Source organism: Geotrypetes seraphini, chromosome 1, assembly GCF_902459505.1.
Source record: "Geotrypetes seraphini chromosome 1, aGeoSer1.1, whole genome shotgun sequence".
NCBI classification, from domain to species: domain Eukaryota; kingdom Metazoa; phylum Chordata; class Amphibia; order Gymnophiona; family Dermophiidae; genus Geotrypetes; species Geotrypetes seraphini.
Genome location: NC_047084.1, coordinates 271,331,201 through 271,350,622, shown reverse-complemented (window position 1 = coordinate 271,350,622; position 19,422 = coordinate 271,331,201). Strand labels below are relative to the sequence as shown.

Here is a 19,422-nt window from a genome sequence, read left to right as displayed (position 1 = left end):
GTTGTAAGGGAAGCACTAGAGATTTCTGTTTGTTTAACGTCAGGCCTGAATATATGTGGAATTCATCCAATATCTCCAAGGCACGCTGCAAGGAACTATGTGGCTGAGCTAGTGTAAGTAAGATGTCATCGGCAAATGCCAGCACTCGTATCTGAGAGGAGCCCTCCCTCAGCCCAACCAGAATATCATCCTTTAATAGAGTTCGTAGGAGAGGGTCTAGATAAAGAAGGAATAGCAGCGGGGATAATGGACATCCCTGACGAGTGCCCCTACCAATATTGAATGGTTGTGTCAAGAAACCATTTACCAAGAGGGAAGCTGTTGGAGACGAATATAACACCCGCAAGGAAGACCCAAACCAACCCCCCACTCCCATGTATTCCAGTACCTTAAATAAGTATGTCCAATCAACCTGGTCAAAGGCCTTTGCAGCGTCTAGACTGACCAATATGCCCGGGTTTGACGCTTGTTGGGCTCTGAACATTGCCAGCAACACCCTTCTAACATTCACTACCGAGTGGCGGCCTTGGACGAACCCTGCCTGAGCCTGGGATATCACTAGTGGCAGGAGTGGAGACAATCGATTTGCCAATAGGCGGGCCAATATTTTTGTATCGACATTCAGGAGGGATATCGGACGATAGGAGTCTACTTCGTCTTTAGGTCTGCCTGGTTTCGGTATTAAGGTTATGGTGGCCGCATTGGCATGCAAAGGAAAGCGGCCCTTCTCCAGCGCCACCACATAATAGCCCAGGAGAGGTTCACACACCTGCAGAGACATCGTTTTGTAAAATTCTGTGGAAAACCCATCTGGTCCCGGGGCAGTGTACGATTTTAGCTGTGTGATTGCTCTTTGTATCTCTGTGCCCTGGATGGGTCTGTTTAAGGTTGATCTCTGCAGGTCAGTGAATTTAGGCATACCCGCGTCTTCCAAATAATCCAGAACATCGGGGCCCATAGATGTCGTATGGCTAGCATAGAAGTTTGAAAAGTGTTTGTAAAACGCTTCAGCTATATCAGATGGAGCAGTATGGTAAGTGTGTGCCCCAGACTTCACCCGGGGAATATATCGGTCATCCTGCCAGTGTTTAGTTAGTGTGGCTAGCAACCTGCCGGTTCTATTACCATAGCGGTAAAACCTATATTTTCTGTAGAACAAAGAACGCTTGATCCTTTCATGTAGTAATGCATTCAAAGCTACTTGCGCTGAGTTCATGTCCTCACGGAGCAGACGAGACGGATTGTGAAGAAATCTGGCTTTCAATTGAGTGTATCGCTTTTCCAGCCTAATAATACCCTGGGCGATTCTCTTGCGGCGAGCTGATACATACGAAATTATCACCCCTCTAAGTACTGCCTTAGCCGTGTCCCAAAATAGGTCCGGGGTTTGTACATGTTGCCCATTAGTTGCTAAAAACTCTTCCCAGTTAGTTCGTAAATATGTTTGGAAAGAAGGGTCATCAGCCAGATAGGAGGGAAATCTCCACCGGAAGTCCCCCATGGGGGGAGCAGTCCAGGATATATCCAACCAAATAGGACAATGATCGGACAAGGCTAATGGCCCTATCGTCGCCTCTGTTACTCGCGAGAACAAGGATTCTGTTATTAGGATGTAATCTAATCGGGAAAAGGTTCCATGTGCTCGTGATTGGTGTGTGTAGTCTCGTTCGAACGGGTGTAGTAGCCGCCAGGGATCCACCATGCCCAGGGACTTGCACAAAAAGGGCAGTCCCCTAGTGTCGGTTGCAGTTGGAGACCCAGACACTCTGGATCGATCAAGGGAGGCATCCAGAACTTGATTGAGATCCCCCACCACTAGAAGAGGAACTGAAGTGTCCCTAAGGCCTAAAGTAATCAACGAATTGAAATATGTGGTTGAGTAGTTGTTTGGCCCATAAGTTATCAGTAATCGGAAAGCAGCTCCTTGCAAGGTTATATGCAACAGCAATGATCTACCTAGCTCGTCTCTATGGCAGGATGTGACTACACATTTTAAACCCTTTCGAATTAGCAAGCAAACACCAGCTCTCTTGCCTGTAGAGGAGGCATGGAAAACAGATCCTACCCATCCCCGCTTCAATTTCTCATGCTCCTCAGCAGTCAATTTAGTCTCCTGCAAACAGGCCAAATCCGCCTTGTGGCGTTTCAATTGTTGCAGGATTTTAGACCTCTTTACAGGAGATGTTATACCGGCAACGTTCCAGGAAATTATTCGAAGTGTGTTATCCCCCATGTGTACCCCCTATAAATTGCATAGTGACAGTAAAGCTCCGAACCCACGTCTGGGCGCCCAGCCTCCCCCAGACGGTCAGCATATGAACCCAATCAAATTGCATGAACAGCAGTTGTAAACATAGCAGAAACATCTCTAATCTGACCCGTGAAAAACACAAAACTGATTCATTTTCGGTCCCCCAAGGCTGTTCCCACCTCCCCCCATCAAACCCAACCCCTCCCCCCATATCCCCAACTTTCCCAACTAGCATATCCCGGAGGTATATGCAAGAGGTCCGAGGAGACACCCACGGAGCCCCAATCCTTCAAACATCCGACATACTGTCTCAAACTAGAAAGCCTTAACATAACAACAGATTCAATTCTAAAATCCTGAAAGTTCATCCTAGCCAAACCCAATACAGTTACGTGGTATGATCCTCAAGGAGGGTCCCCCTGGGATTCCAGCTGGGTGTTGATGAAGTCAGCTGCATCAGAAGCCTCTGTAAATGAATGCCATGTACTTGCATGCTGGATTTTCAGGGTAGCCGGATACAGAAACAGAAAACGCTGTTTAAGGTCTTCCAGGCGTTTACAAAGTGGATAAAATCCTTTTCTTTTTTCAGTTAGAGCCGTCGAGTAATCTTGGCTAATGCGAATAGTTGATCCTCGCATCTTTAAGGCATCTTTTTTAACCCGGTAGTGGTGTAAAACTGCAGCTTTGTGCCTGTAGTTCAGGAATTTTACTATCACCACTCTCGGTCTGTCTTCCTGAGCTGGCCTCCTACCCAACCGATGGGCCCGTTCCAGGCAAAGAGTGCCAGCTTCCATAGCTTCCGGGAATTCCAATTCAAGCCAGCTTTCCAATTCCGCAGGTAGGTTAGCATCAGGAATCAGTTCTGGGATTCCCAGAAACCGCAAATTACTGCGTCTGGACCTATTTTCCAGGTCATCAATTTTTTCAGCCTGTCTGTGCACAGTTTCTTGTAAGGAGGCTAAATCCATTTCATGAGATGTGATAGTATCTTCAGATGCAGACACCCGATGCTCCAGTTCCGTCGTGCGGGCCGTAGTGTCAGTTAGAAGTTGTTCCAGTCGGGTCAGTTTAGCCGTCAGAGCCTCCAACTGCGGCCCCAGCACCTGGGTCACCGCCGCCTTGATTTCAGTTAGGGCGGCATCTGTAAACTCCGATACCGCCGTCCCCGATGCGGCCGCCATCTTGGTCGCGCCCGGAGTAGTTTTTAGCTTTCCAGCCCTGACCGGCTTCGATCGCGGTGGCTCTTGCGATCGGGTCAGGTAGTGGTCCATCGAAGCCCGATGCTGGGCGTCTGCGGGGGACCCGGCCAGGACGAATTTCGGTGCGGTGAGGCTTGATTGTGTGGATTGGGGCCCGGAGCCGATGTGAGAGACGTCCTCACCGGCTCATAGCGTCACGTGACCTCGTCTAACATTATCTTTAATTAAAGTCTCTTGAAGTAATTTGGAAGATTTAAGTTGATCCTTAATATCCTGGATATCTAATTTTGATTCACCCAGATCTTGTTTTATCTGGAAAACTTCTTTATCCTGAGATTTTATTTTAGCTTCAATTTGAAAATAGTTACGTGTTCACTGTTCTGACCAAATTGGCAGTCAGATCCCACAGAGCCTCCAATGTCACTTCCTGGGGCTTTACAATGTTAAAAGTCTGCAAATCTGGCAATGAAAAGTTTAGCTCACCAATCAAAGGCTTCTCTCTTCCTTGTTCCTCCTGGGTCGGTACTAGGTCCAATGTTGTTATATCCACGTGGGCATTCAGGCTCTGCTGTAAGTCCGAAGAACCTGAATCGTTGGTTCTCTCGCTGTCCCCGGGAACCTGGGGGAGAGACCGCATGCCGACTTCTGACTGCCTCTCTACTCCCGGGGAACTAGCGGCACAGGGATTAGGAGGAGGAGCTCTCACGTCGGGGCTCAACGAGATCTCGTGCGCCCAAAACGACGCCTCCATTCCGTCTCCTGGAAGCGTCTCAGGCTTTATGGCCTCGGCCCCGCGCCCCTCTGCCTATCATTTTAAATTTTCCTTCCCTGACAGGCCCACCACCTAATCGTTTTCCTACCTACTCCCCCCTCTACCCACTAATCCCGCCTACCCCCAGTCGATGAGCAACACGAGGGCTCTACCAGCCCCGTGTTATATTCCGCCCATCGACACGGGGGTCTCAGGCTCCCATTATCCACAATCTCCTGAATTTGCATTGCAATGAAATCTCCTCATGCAATCAAATCAACCTAACCTTTTTCAGTTCCTAATATTGTTCAAATATATTACTATCACCTTTAACTCCCTACTCCCATCACTACACACACCAAAATTAGCATTAAAAAGTGTATCGTCACTGTGAGGTCTTTTTCCCCTACTGTGAAGAATATTCAAAAAAACTTTTGTGGTAGCACCATAGTGCTGTAAATTTATAAAGGCCTCTTAAAGCTCTAATCATTCTGAAAGAAAGGGAAAAATAAGTATTTCATTTAATTCATGATAACTCTGCCATATTTATCCAAATGCCTTTCTGTATACTGTAAGAGTGATTTAATTTCTCATGTTTTTATTTATGTAGACATTAATACTTGCACTAGTTTTAAAAACAACTGCAGCATAGTTCACACTCTTTCCCCTAAATCTTCTTTCCTAATGACCGGTGACCACAATCTTACAGACTTTCTGCTTCAAATTTTATCATCTTTCCCTCCCACTCATCTGGGAATAACCATTCCCCTGATCCCCTTGGCTAGTATGGCAATAGCCAAATAACTTGGCATCATATCACAGGTTAGACTTCTCCCCAACCAGTAGACTTAAGTACTTAACATCTTTTAATATTTAAGGTTTTACCTGGAAATACTGAACAAGGAGGGAAGCTAATCGACGTTAGATTTCAACGCATGTAAAGATACTGTATATATTAAGGGGGGCGGCATCCGCCTTTGCCTTGTACTTCTGCAAAACATCCTCGTGGTCTCTTTCAGTATAGGTCTAGCTGAAATGGAAGTATTCATTTTCCTTGGAGTTAATTATATTATTTGCAGATCTGTTGGCAATAATTACACTGCTCAAATGTCTGTAAAAAGCACTATTTAACGTTCTATCAATCTCCTGGTCTAATCTACTTTTACAGCAACCCATTACATTTCTTAGCAGAAACTAACCCAGTGTTTAAGCGACAACCCAAGTTTTAACATAAATAGCGTTACATGTCATTCTCCATTCATTAAACCGCTGTAGGCAGATCGCCTTGGAACCACCTCTGCTACCAGCAATACGTTCACTTCATTTAATATTTTTCTATACGACAGGTGAAACGTCTTCAGATATACGTATGTGTACCACCCCAACACAGGCAGAAATAATAATAATAATATGTGTATATATATATATATATATAAGCCCAGTAGTTAAAACAGATGTTTCTTACGTTCCTTTGCCAGCACCGTTAAGGCTAAACGCAAGAATTAAAGTATAAACATCTGCAAACACCTAGCGATTTTGTAAACATTCTTTCACACATTTTCCCTGCTAACTCCACAAAAACGAGGGTCGACGATACGCAAACCGAAATGCTTAACATCTGCGGGAAAAAAAAGCCACCGAAAACGGAATGAAAACATGAATAAACAAAAACATGGCGAAAGTGGCCTGGGGTTGTTCCACTGTCAGATCATTTTTCCGAGCCCAACATCAAGGCTTTTGTTACAACCAAAGCGGTCATTTGCATGGAGAACCAACAGGGTTTCTTCTTCTTCAGCGTTTCCCACATCGTAACACACACACTCTCTCTCACTCGAACCGAACGCGCAAGCAAATCTTCCCCTTTGCCAAACAACAATGCCGCGAAACGGACACACTTTAACACCGGGGGACTCTTACAGATTGCAGACGACATGCTGGAGCCCTAAGACTTTGCCGGCGAGGCGCAATTTAGACATGAAAATAAGAGGCAAACCTTTGGAGCGCTGCCCCAGCCCGAGTTCCTCTTCCTCTCTCTCTCTCGCTCTTTTTCCCTCTGCTCTGCTGTTACTGACAAGATCAGACGGAGATTAACAAGTCCTGTTCTAACCACCTTATTCCTCATGGTCACTTCCTCTACGCGCTTGGAAGATCAAAATCAAAGTTCTGGAAAGTTACATTTTAAAAAAATAAGGAATTAGAAAGAATAATAATAATAAAAAAGGTACAAATGGGGGAAAAAAAATTCTACCTAAATAAATACTAATCAATGAAAACCGACCAGTTCTTGTAAAGTTTTAACAAATTAAAAGATCTATAGATTTTAAACTTTAAAACCCCATGAAATGACGTATAATGTAGAATAAAACAAATATATATCCCTTCGGGTTCTTTTAAATGGCCTCTTTTGAGAACCGTTCCTATTAAATAATATACCACTTCAGTGCTCATTAAGGCAGTTCTAGTAATTATAGAGACTGCTGCATTCTTAAATTCCCTTTCACATACTAAAAATACAGATCTCCGTGTAAACGCTGCTAGTTGTGAAAAAGAAATAGATACCAAAAGCAACGTATAGTCAATACAAATATTTATGTATTCCATTTAAAACTGTAAATTAGTTGACATTCGACAATTAAAACTGCCTCTCTGAAGTTGCAGTATTTAAAGGTTAAAGATTAGACACGCTCCCTCTTGTGTTAAACTAAGAATGCATGCTGCTTCATCTGACAGATGACGATGGCTCAGCCATCTGTTCCATTCAGCAAAAACCATTCCACTTTGGTTACCACTCTGTTAAATGTCTATCAAAAACCCCAGTTCAAAGATACACTCAGTTTTTTGAACATGAATCTTACAAACCCATAAGATTAGCCTTAGTGGGTCAGACCAATGATCCATCTAGCCCAGTATCCCCATCTTCACAGGCAATTTAGACATGGGAAGTACCTAGCAAAAACCCAAACAGTAGCAACATTCTGTGCTACAGATCCAGGGCAAGCTATATACTGTAGAACTGAATACTGTTCTTTGCATATTATCTTGCCTTGACATACTATTTCAAGGAAAGTCCTGTCTTCTCAGTAGTACTATTTTAGAAGCATACAAAGTACTTTTATCTCTTTACTGCCAAATGCCTCCCCTGTCCTCCACCTACAAGTTCAAGACATTACTTTTTAACTTTTTTTTTTAAACTCTGCATCTATTCTGGCCATTCAACTTTGTAGAAAAGGCTTTATAACAGTATTTGCAGCTGCCCTGGATTTCTCTAACCCTCACCTTCCTTCCTTTCATATCTTCTCCATCCTAACTAGCTAGTCCAGGCATTCCAACAACAATCCTTGGTCATGGGCCAAGCCACACATTATCCTCTCCTACTCTGAGAGCCTGGCATACATTCACTTTAAGCCTAGCCAATGGAGGCAGCTGTTGTGCAATGACTGGAACTCCCTCCATCCTAAGGATTTAAAACACTGAGCTTGATATTCAAAGCTACTTATCCAGGTAGCAGCACCTGCTACCACGTTAAATAGCACTGACCAGGGTCATCCAAGGATTTTCAGCAGTATCATTCAGCTAATGCCATTGAAAATCACCACAGACTGCCCAGTGCTATCTGGATAACATCAGAACAGTTTGAGAGTGGAGACTTATGATATTTGCTGATATCCAGAAGAGTAGAAAAGTAGTCTAATGGTTAGCAAACTGTGATCCTGGGGAACTAGGTTCAATTTCCACTGCAGTTCCTGGGCAATTCACTTAACTCACCATTGCCCAAACACAAAAATTTAGATTGTAAGCCCACCAGGGACAGAGAAAGTACCTGCAGCGCTGGGTATGTCTAGTAGTGCTATAGAAATTATTTGTAGTAGCAGATAACAAACAGGAAAAAATGTCATTATCTGGATTTTAAATTTGGATAATTGCACTGAATATGACTATTATCTAGATATTTCTGACAGCATCATGCCCAGATATCAGTCTATGCAGAATATTCAAGTGTAAATTGATCATAGAGTTGAATATTGCCCTATTTGTTGTGCATCAGAACTATTTACTTATGAACATCTTTTAAGTTGCTCCCCTGCTCACAGTCTTTGAAGTACAAAATGCCATGGGGACAAAGATTGTTCACATCCCCACTCTATCCTCAAGGGCTTTATCCTCATCTGCACAAGTCTCAAACACTAATGATTTTACATTTGAAACTTAATAACAAGGAACAATATTCTGTACAATTGTTGTTTGTAAATCACAAATAGAAACTATAATAATCCCCTCTCTCCTCCCCAATACCCTCTACCCTTAACTACCCAAGAAACCCTAATTCACCCTGTTAAATATCCATGGGAACTAAATACAACCCACTCTGTATGCCCTAGCAGGGAAGAAATATGCCCTATGAAGCACTGTTATTATTTTTTAAACTGTGGATGAATAAGTCAACAATTTAAAGATTCAATCCTGTGATTTCCCCTACCTGGTGTACTTTCCATTTATGTTCTCTTTAATATATACGATTGTAGTTCTACCCTTTCTTTCCCCATGTGTCTGTTAGTTAGTTTGTTTGACTTTATGATAATGTATTAAATTTATGTATATGTTTATAATTACTCTGTTGTACCTATTTTTTTATCTGTAAATCGCTTAGCAATTTAAATTAAGCGATTCAACAAATTAAAAATAAACTTGAAACTTGAATCTAGCTCTCCTGTTTTTTTTGGGGGGGAGGGGTTGGGGTTTTTTGTACAGCTGTCAAAGCTACCATTTCAACAGTTTTATTCTTGATAGGTTGTGGGGAATGAAGTTCTATGGAACTGAGAAATTTTTAGTAATTAGATTGTGAGCTCTACTGAGCAGGAACTGTCTCTTGAATGTTTAATGTACAGCGCTATGCATGTCTAGTAGCGCTATAAAGATGGATTAGTAGTAGAAATTTTATATTTTGTGATTATCATTATTATTATTATTTTTTTTTTTTTTGCAATAATGTTTCTTGTGCAACCGGACTGGTAGTCTTGACCATTGAGTTAAACCCCCATTAACTGTGAGGGTTGTAGAGAGCCAATTGTATGTCTTCATGTTCACCTCCCATCACTCTAGGATAAGATTGCTGCAGATCTTACCATCAGCCCAAAATAAAGACCTCATGACAGTGACAGTTACAATAAGATAGGTTTATTAGCAATAAGCAAAAGGCAACTCACATAAAAATAACATTGGGCATATTGAGCTACAAAGGATAGCAAACATACAAAATAGCAAACTGATGTTCTTTTGGGTCTGACTCCTCTCTCTTCTTTTCTTGTATTATGCCATCTGGCATGTCACTTATATACTTTATTTCAGTAGCCTAGGGTACCTCCTAGTTACTCTCTTCTCATTGGTTTGTCACATATGTCATTTTTATTGGCTGAATGGTCCATAGACTTATCATGGAGCCATGCTTAAATGTGAAGTCATCTGGTGCCAAAACTGAACTTTCTAATTCCCCTGACATTGCATTCCTAATACTAAGGCAATAATTTCTGAGAGCAGAACACACCTCCTTTCCTGAGCCAAATCATAGTTCTGTTTGTTCTTTGGTAGTTCGTTCTATCTTGGTGCTTGGGTTTATCAATGATGTCACAGTCAGCAGACCTCTGCCAGTCAATAGAACAAAGCTGAATCTTTCATAGAGCAGACTGTCTTTTGCTGACAAAGAGAAATATGAATACAATGTCTCTCTTAGAAGTATAACTTTTTGGGGTCTCATGGGGGTGTCTTCCGCCTACAATATATGCAGGTCTTAGTCCGGATTCTCCCCCAGGTCTCAGGGGTCTCTCTGCCTACATTTACATGCAGGTCTTATCTGGATTCTCCTAAGTTCCACCCCATCAGTCTTACTCTATAAATGAGAAGGGATCTTGTCTGCTCTGCTCGAGTTTAATCTTTTTTTTTGGAGGGGGGTGTTATTATCCAATCAGAGGCTTTTGGTACTACAGAGGATTCTGGCCACCCTGGGCATCTCTGGCTGTGAGAAGATACAGACTCTCAGGGTTGAAGTCTGTAACCCACAGGCACATGCCTCACATGAATTATGTGTGGCCAGTCTGCATTAGTAGTCCTCAGAGCTCAGAGTCTGCACCCTTAGGAGCAATCTCACCCCAGGTTTTGTCCACATAGGGCTTGAGAACAGACTGAATGGGTCCTGTAGCAGTTTATCCAGGACTGGGGCTGACTGCATTTCTCCCCCCAAAATGTTGTGTGGCTCTGTTGGGTTCTGACGTTCAGTTCCACATCAGGGACTGTACAGCAGTCCAAAGAAAGCTACCTATTGGACTCCAGGCTTGTTTGAGGCAGAAATCTTCTTTCACCTCTGATCTAAAGTTTCCCTATGCAGCTCCAAAAAAATCTGTGTGTGTGTGTGTGTGTGTGGGGGGGGGGTCCTTAAAAGTTATTTTTGAAGGTTTCTGAGGTTAGGGATCAGATACCTCACCTCCCAAAATCCCTTCAGTGCATTTTTTGTGTTGCCATTTTTCTCCATTTTAAGATGGTTCATTTTAGGCGCCAGAATTGCTGTTGTGGTGGTCATCTTGGATTTCCTGATTTTATTTTAAAACCCTCTTTCTGCCTCAATATCCCTTATTTTCAACAGAAAAAAGTACAGATGGACTTCTCAGGTGGAGATACTTCGGATTCATGTAAGATTTGCAGCAGTTGCCTAGCTGAAAGGGGTCGTTCTGTAGCATGAAATGATTTTATAATTCTGATATGATCTTAAACTATATAGCATGATATAGTTAATGTTGCTGGGGTTATGAATTTTGAATATGAATTATTGTCTGACCCAATGATACAGCTTTACAATTCTGCTTGGAGTTAAAGTACATTAAGAACATAAAAATTGCCACTGCTGGGTCAAAGACTAGCGCCCTAACTGAGACTAGCTCTACCTGCGTACGCTCTTGTTCATCAGGAACTTGTCTTTGTCTTGAATCCCTGGAGGGTGTTTTCCCCTATGACAGACTCCGGAAGCGCATTCCAGTTTTCTACCACTCTCTGGGTGAAGAACTTCCTTATGTTTGTACGGAATCTATCCCCTTTCAACTTTAGAGAGTGCCCTCTCGTTCTCCCTACCTTGGAGAGGGTGAACAACCTGACTTTATCTACTAAGTCTAGCCCCTTCAGTACCTTGAATGTTTCGATCATGAACTCTCTCAATCTCCTCTGTTCGAGGGAGAAGAGGCCCAGTTTCTCTAATCTTTCACTGTACAGCAGCTCCTCCAACCCCTTAACCATCTTAGTCGCTCTTCTCTGGACCCTTTCGAGTAGTACCGTGTCTTTCTTCATGTACGGCGACCAGTGCTATACGCAGTACTCCAGGTGAGGCCGCACCATGGCCCGGTAAAGCGGCATGATAACCTTCTCCGATCTGTTCGTGATCCCCTTATCATTCCTAGAATTCTGTCCGCCCTTTACGCCGCTGCTGCACATTGTGTGGACGGCTTCATCGACTTGTCGATCAGATCTCCCAAGTCCCTTTCCTGGGAGGTCTCTCCAAGTACCGCCCTGAACATCCTGTATTCGTGCATGAGGTTTTTGTTACCGACATGCATCACTTTACATTTATCCATGTTGAACCTCATCTGCCATGTCGATGCCCATTCCTCGAGCATGATTATGTCACATTAATTTAAAAGTGAATTTCTGATGTGGTCTTTGAGCCAGCACAGCCATCTGTTCAGAAAGGTTTTAAATGCCTCATTCAAGAGAGCAGTGTTCTTCAACCTTTTTATACCTATGGACCAGCGGAAATAAAATAATTATTTTGTGAACTGGCAAACTACTAAGACTGAAACAAAAAAACCCATCTCCACGAGCTCAGTTGCCGAAAACCAACTGATCTCATCCACACAAGCCTCAAATAGTTATGATTTTATATTGAACATATTTTATTAAAGTATAAAAAGAAACAATATTTTGTACAGTTGTCATTTTATAAATTATACAGAGCAAGGATCAACAAAACCCCTGTCTCCCCTCCCCTTCACATATATCCCCTCTACTATCAAGAAAACAGAATAAGCCAAATTATTACAGAATGCTACACAGAAATATCATGCTAACACAGGGGTTAGGAACCTATGGATCGCGAGCCAGATGTGGCTTTTTTGATGGCTGCATCTGCCTCGCTGCCAACGTGACACTCTGACTTCCGGGGGCAGAGCCAAGGAGAGCAGCAGCACACACTACGAGCTCCTCTGCTGCAGCGGAGAAAAATCTTCTCCAAGACGTGCACTGCAGCAGGGGACACCCGAGCAGACCTACCCAGACTATCAGGACATTCTGCCGGTCACCCGGAAGCGGGAGCCGCCGACAGAGAGCCAGATCGGATCTGAGCCAGGACAGGGACAGCGGCGGCCATCTTCCGATGCTCTGCAGTGTGGCACCTCCCACAGCTGTAGATTCTAGCCTGGACCACAGCAAGCTATACCAGTGTCCCTTTGTGACTATATGAATGCATGGGAAAGATCCTTGGCTGGGGCTTGATTGATGAATGCTGGGAAAGAAGAACACGTCTTCTTTTCGCTGAGCGCAGGCCACACCCTCCTCTGCATCGCATCCACATCCAGCATCCTTGGGACCCACCCTACCTTGCCCCGCAGCATCTGCAGCCGAACGGGCCTGAAGTTGCATCATCCTTCACAGGCTGCCCCAAATCGAGGCCCCGGCTTCCCATCCCACCAGCTACACCCGCAATTGGCTACCCTGCCTTCATTACCTCTGCCCTGCCCCACAGACCACTACCTGGGGTGGTATCCTCCTCACCTCAGTCAGCTAGCTAATTGCAGAAACCCTTTTATTGAAGAAGATGGCTAAAAGAAAAAAAGATGAGGAGTATCGTACTTTTCAGCAGGAATGGTCAGAGGAATTCGCCTTTGTAGAGAGAGCAGGTTCTGCAGTGTGTCTAATATGCAATGATAAAATTGCATCGATGAAACGGTCAAATATAAAGCGGCACTTCGACGCACGCCATACTACATTTGCATCGAAATATCCTGCAGGAGACAGCAGGAAGAAAGCATGTCAAGAGCTACTGTGCAGTGCAAGCTACAGCAGCAACTCCGTGTTTGGACCCAACAAGGTGACTGGAATTCGGCTAGCTTTGCTGGAGCTTTAGCAATTGTGAGAAATGGAAAGCCATTCACAGATGGGGAGTATGCCAAAACATTCATGCTTGATGTTGCCAATGAACTTTTTGACGACTTTTTGGATAAAGACAAGATAATCAAACGAATAAAAGACATGCCTCTGTCGGCAAGAACTGTTCACGATAGTACCATCATGATGGCAAATCAAATTGAGGCAACACAAGTGAAGGACATAAATGCAGCACCATTCTTTTCTCTCGCTTTGGATGAGTCAACAGACGTAAGCCATTGATCCCAGTTCAGCGTGATTGCAAGGTAAGCTGTCAGTGACACACTACGCGAGGAAAGTCTTGCTGTTTTGCCTATGAAAGGGACAACAAGAGGGGAGGATTTATTCAAGTCTTTCACTGAGCTCGCTAAAGAACAAAATCTACCAATGGATAAACTTATTTTGGTGTATAATGATGGTGCTCCGTGTATGGTGGGGAAAAACAGAGGATTCGTAGCGCTTTTTCGTGAACATGAAAAGAGACCCATCCTAAGTTTTCACTGCATCCTACATCAGGAGGCGCTTTGTGCTCAGATGTGTGGCAAGCAGCTTGGTGAGGTGATGTCGCTGGTCATTCAGGTGGTCAACTTTATTGTTGCCCGAGCTTTAAATGATCGCCAGTTTAAAACACTGCTGGATGAAGTTGGGAATAATTATCCTGGCCTTCTTCTGCACAGCAATGTGCATTGGTTGTCAAGAGGGAAGGTGCTCAGCCGTTTCGCGGCTTGTCTGAGCGAAATCCGGACTTTTCTTGAAATGAAAAATGTCGAGCATCCTGAGTATGCTAACACTGAGTGGCTCCTGAAGTTCTACTATCTCGTGGACATGACTGAACATCTGAACCAGCTCAATGTGAAAATGCAAGGCGTTGGAAATACAGTCTTATCCTTTCAACAAGCAGTGTTTGCATTTGAAAACAAGCTAGAACTCTTCATCGCAGACATTGAAACAGGTCGTTTAATATACTTTGAAAAACTGGGAGAGTTTAAAGATGCATGCACAGCAAGTGACCCTGCTCAGCATCTTGATCTTCAGCAGCTAGCGGGCTTCACATCTAATCTCCTGCAGTCATTCAAAGCGCGCTTTGGAGAATTTCGTAAGCGCGCTCGTCTTTTTAAGTTCATCACCCATCCACACAAGTGTGCAGTGAACAGCGCCGACCTGAGTTACATCCCCGGTGTCTCCTTCAGAGATTTTGAGCTCCAAGCTGCTGACCTGAAGGCCTCAGGCATGTAGGTGAATAAGTTCAAGTCACTGAATGAAGATTTGGAAAGACTTGCACGACAGCAAGCAGAGTTGGCGAGCAAACACAAGTGGGGAGTGTCACAACCCGGGCTCCTGTAAGGCGCAGCGAGCATCTGGGAACGTGACCAAAGCTTAAACCCGGCGTGTCCCTTTCCACTAAGGGATCCTTCAGGTTTTTAAAACAGGCACATTCTAAAGCTTATAAGTATGCAAGGTAAAAAGGAATCTTAGTCAGAGATGGCAAAACAAAAATAAACTTTATTTCAACCACTGGTTGAATAAATCAAAATACAGGCAACAGCCTTGTAGTTAAAAATGAACTGATATTGCATGAAATCAAAAGGGTTCAAATAGTATAATCAGGCAGTTGAATCTTGGTCAGCACTGCTTTATGTACAGTCTCCTGCTTCTGGACTTTAATTAGTCAAGAAATACAGTCCTTTTCACCAGAGCAGTAATAATCAGGTAAGTCATGCTTTTATCAAACAGTCCAGAACACATAAGAATCACAGCATTATTCAGAGTTCAAAATCAGGCAAATGTTTCCCTCTAAACGTTGCTGTGGCAATCAAGCACAGCTGTGCAGGACCAACGAGATTTCCTAGCTGAATCACCATAGAGGAAATAAATTCAAAATGGTTTGTCAGAAAACACATACATTCCTGCTTTACAGAAAGCCTCAAAATGTGGCTTTCCAGGAGAGCTTCTGCACTGGCTTCAAACAGGTAAGTGACAAGATGGCAGCATAAAGAAATTAAATCCCAATCTCAAGCTTACTGTGTCTCCATGGGTGTTGGCAGAGTGTCAGCTCCTAAACAACTTTCCTGCACCTCCATGTCTTCCCCTTCTGGTTGTACTCCAGTATCCCAGACAAGAGGTAACTCGTCTGTCTCAAGCATATGACAGTCTGAGAGAGGCTGCCTCTTCTCAGCTTCCCATTCTCCTGTCTGCTTCTCTCCTGTGTGCCCCCTTCCTGTTCTCAGAAGCCTCCTTATATCCTGTGGATAACCACTCCCCCTCTGAGAAGGTGGGGGAAGGGTTTTCCACACACCAGCTTGCTTTCTGTTATTAGAGGCAGATTTCTCCCTAGTCCTAATTTTAACAGGCTGTTCAAACTGAATAAGCTTTCTGACAGTGGCAGGTCTGCATGGAGTGGAGCTTTTTCTCTTAATCTTATCCTGCCCTGTCTCTTCTACCTCCATGTCAGAATCAGAGCAGAAGTCAGCTTCATCAATCAATTGGCAGGTCACCTGATCAGCCCTCCTGCATCTAGGTGCACTCTGAATACTCCTGCTCACTGGGGCAAAACCCGGTACGGATTCAGGTGTGTTTTGGCCAAAACCCGAAACGGACCTGGGTTTTGTCACAGGAGAAATGAAAAAACTTCAACCCGCAGACCAGCTGATTGTCAAAACTTGGAACGCGCTTCCTATCACATACCACACACTGCAGCGTGAGTATTGCTGTACTGACAATGTTTGGCTCTATGTATGCATGTGAGCAGTGTTTCTCACATCTAAAGAACATTAAGACCAACCTACGATCACGTTTAACGGATGGAAGTCTCAACGCCTGCATGAAACTTAACCTCACCATGTATCAACAAAGCCATCAGCAAAACCATGCAACACCAGAAGTCGCATTAATGGTAAGAGCTACTTTATTCATCATTGGTTAACAACAGCAAAAAGAATTCAGAGACTTATTGTACTTTAAAAGTATTGGTCTAACCCTGTAAACCGTGCCGAGCTCTATGCTTGTGGAGATGGCGTGGTATACAAACTTAAGGTTTAGTTTAGTTTAGTCTTACATAAAATGCACACATTTACTTGTATTTAGTTTTAAACATATTGTATGGCTCTCACGGAATTACATTTTAAAATATGTCATGTTTATGGCTCTCTCAGCCAAAAAGGTTCCTGACCCCTGTGCTAACAGAATACCACAGTCACACATGTCAGGAATAGTGTTAGGGGAGTGCAACTAGGGCAACTTCCCCTTGGTCAGAGAGAGCCCTAAGCCAGCTGGAAGCTAAAGAAGTACTGCCTGGGCTTTGCAGTCCCCAGTTATGTCTAACACCAGCTCTAGCAGGATACATATTTCAAATCTGATATATTCTAATTACAAAATAGAAAATAAAATTTATTTTTTTCTACCTTTTGTTGTCTATGGTTTCTGCTTTCATCTTCTTTTCACTCTCTTCCTTCCAGCGTCTGCCCTTTCTGTCTCTTCAATCCAACATCTGCCCCTTTTATCCACTGTCTGCCCTCTCCTCCTTCCATATGGTATCAGCCTTCTTTCTATGCCCCTCTCCCCTTTCCATTCAGCCTGTGCCCCCTCTCTCCTTTTTATATGATTCATTCCAGCTTCACTGCTCTCTTCATTTTTATCTCTCCTACACCAGATCTAGCATCTTTGTCCCTCTCTCCTTATTTCTCTGCCGACCCCCTTTCCAGCATCATTCTCTTTCTACTTTCTCGTTCCTCTGTCTCTCCCCCTTTCCTCATCTGATCTCTCATTCCCCCTGACCCCTTCCCCTCTAATCTCCCTGCCAGCTGTTTCCTTCCTTTTTTCCTTCTCCCTTCCCTCCTCCCCTAGCCAAAAGTAACTCTCTTCCCTTCCCTTTCCATCCTCCCCTCCCAGCAGCATCTCTCCTTCTCCCTCCCTCCAGGTCCAGTAACAGCTCGTCCTTTATTTTCCCTTGTCCAGCAACTTCCCAGCATCCAACAATGGCTTACTCCCCTTTCCTCCGCTCCCCTCCTGGCAGCTCTCAGTACTTGCCTGCAGCAGTGCAGCGATTCACTTAGGCTGCTTGGATCCTTTGATGGGTCACGCTGCTTCTGAGGAAAGAGGGAGTTGCATCATCAGAGGCGGGCCGTGACTCAGCAAAAGCCCCAAGGCTGCTGAAGTGAATCACTGCGTTGCTGCAGGCAAGTACTGAATCAGGCCCCTTGATCTCGCCGGCGCTGCATGGACCGGCAGGAAATTTCTGCGGACTGTTACTGGTCCGCAGACCGGCAGTTGAAGAACACTGCAATAGAGAACAAAAGAAAGGACTGAGCCATCACTTTCAGAAAGTGTTAAGTACAAAAGACATGGCCAGGGTGGATACCAGAGCTAAACAGAACTTTAACAGGTTGTAGATCAAACAGAAGCCCTTCACACCAAATTCATCTCTGGACTACAATATCAAACAAGAGCTCTTCACCCCATTTTAAGCTACTCAAAGAAGATTCGATCAGATGACCTCAGCTGCCTAGAACATAGGGGAACCATCCAGACATAGATTCACACCATATCCAGTAAAGAAAGTAACACTACTCTGTATTGGGACATCCTTTTAAGCCATTGTGATTCAATCATAACACCACCTGAGAACAGAGAAAAAGGCTGAACTGCAATGCATCCTGGTTCCAGAGACCTAGGAATTCTATTTTTAAAACAGGTCTCAAACCTGTAAACATGAAGTAGAATCGTTTCTCATAAGGGAAGATGCTCTCTCTCCCTCTGGAACCAGCCTGGATCAAGCTACAATTCTTCTTCTCCCCGGATCACCACGCTGCTTCACTAAGCCATGTGGCCTCTGCTCCATTTTAAGGACTATTCACATTGTGAGTAACTTTTTGAATCCAGATAAATTAATCCTTCTGCTTTAGCAACATTTGTCTCGTGCAAACATATTGTCTTTGCTCAAAAGGTCCCATCTGTAACAGCTTTACTTGCTTGATTAATGCTTTTAAATAAATTTTCAGTTTGCTTATAATTTTCTGTGTCTTAGGGCCTCTTCTATTAAACTGAGCTAGCAGTTTCTAGCGCGGGGAGCCGCGCTGAATGGCCTGCACTGCTCCCGATGCTCATAAGTTCCTATGAGCATCAGGAGCAGCGCGAGCCATTCAGCGCTGCTCTCCACACTAGAAACTGCTACCGCAGTTTCAAAGAAGAGGGGGTTAGTTCTTGAATAAATATTCACATATATTATATTTAATTATTATTACAGAGCTAAATTTTAATCAAGCGAGCTAACTTTCCCCAAATTAATAGTTCTTTATAATATATATATCTCTAAACCAGAGAGAGATATATATTATTGGTGGAGTTCCTTTCATTTAATATAATTTTTATAACATATTTTAATGGTACAGAATGTGTGGGCAAGATTGATAGTGCACAAGAGTTAAGAGTTAAAGTAAGAAAATGGTTATTATTGTGTTGATTAATTGTATGGTGCAGCTTTTAAAAGTAATTAAAAGGGTATTTTAGTGCTTTAAAGAAAATAGGAAAGTATATGGAATTGTAACATAGTAGATGATGGCAAATAAACCCGAATGGTCAATTTAATTTTTTTTTTCTTCTTAGCTATTTCTAGGCAAAAATCCAAAGCTCTGCCTGATACTGTGCTTAGGTTACAACTACTGAAGTCTCTGTCAAAGCTCACTCCAGCCCATCTACACCATCCCAGCCATTGAAGCCCTCCCCAGCCCATCCTCAACCAAACGGCCGATATATAGACACAGACCATGCAAGTCTGCCCAGTACTGGCTTTAGTTCTTCAATATTTACTATTTTCTGATTCTAGATCCTCTGTGTTCAGCCCACGCTTTTTTGAACTCCGTCACCATTTTCCTCTCCATCACCTTTCTCGAGAGCGCATTTCAGGCATCCACCACCCTCTCCTTAAAGAAGAATTTCCTTATATTGTTCTTGAGTCTCCCACCCCTCAGCCTCAAATTATGCCCTCTGGTTTTACCATTTTCCTTTCTCTTGAAAATATTTTGTTCATGTTAATACTTTTCAAA

General features: G+C 43.5%; 1 protein-coding gene across 6 annotated transcripts in view; it reads right to left on the bottom strand.

Annotated features, from left to right (window-relative positions):
- The window catches only part of CTBP1 (C-terminal binding protein 1), a 646,630-nt gene that overhangs the window by 615,577 nt on the left and 11,631 nt on the right, over positions 1-19,422 (bottom strand). For 3 of the 6 annotated variants that reach the window (XM_033951324.1, XM_033951342.1, XM_033951350.1), the window contains exon 1: positions 6,195-6,308. The exons of 2 other annotated variants lie outside the window; for them this stretch is intronic. The gene's annotated coding sequence lies outside the window, so the exon portion shown is untranslated. Of the gene's footprint in view, positions 1-6,194; positions 6,309-19,422 lie in introns of those variants that run through there. One more of the 6 variants, XM_033951370.1, reaches the window with a different exon arrangement.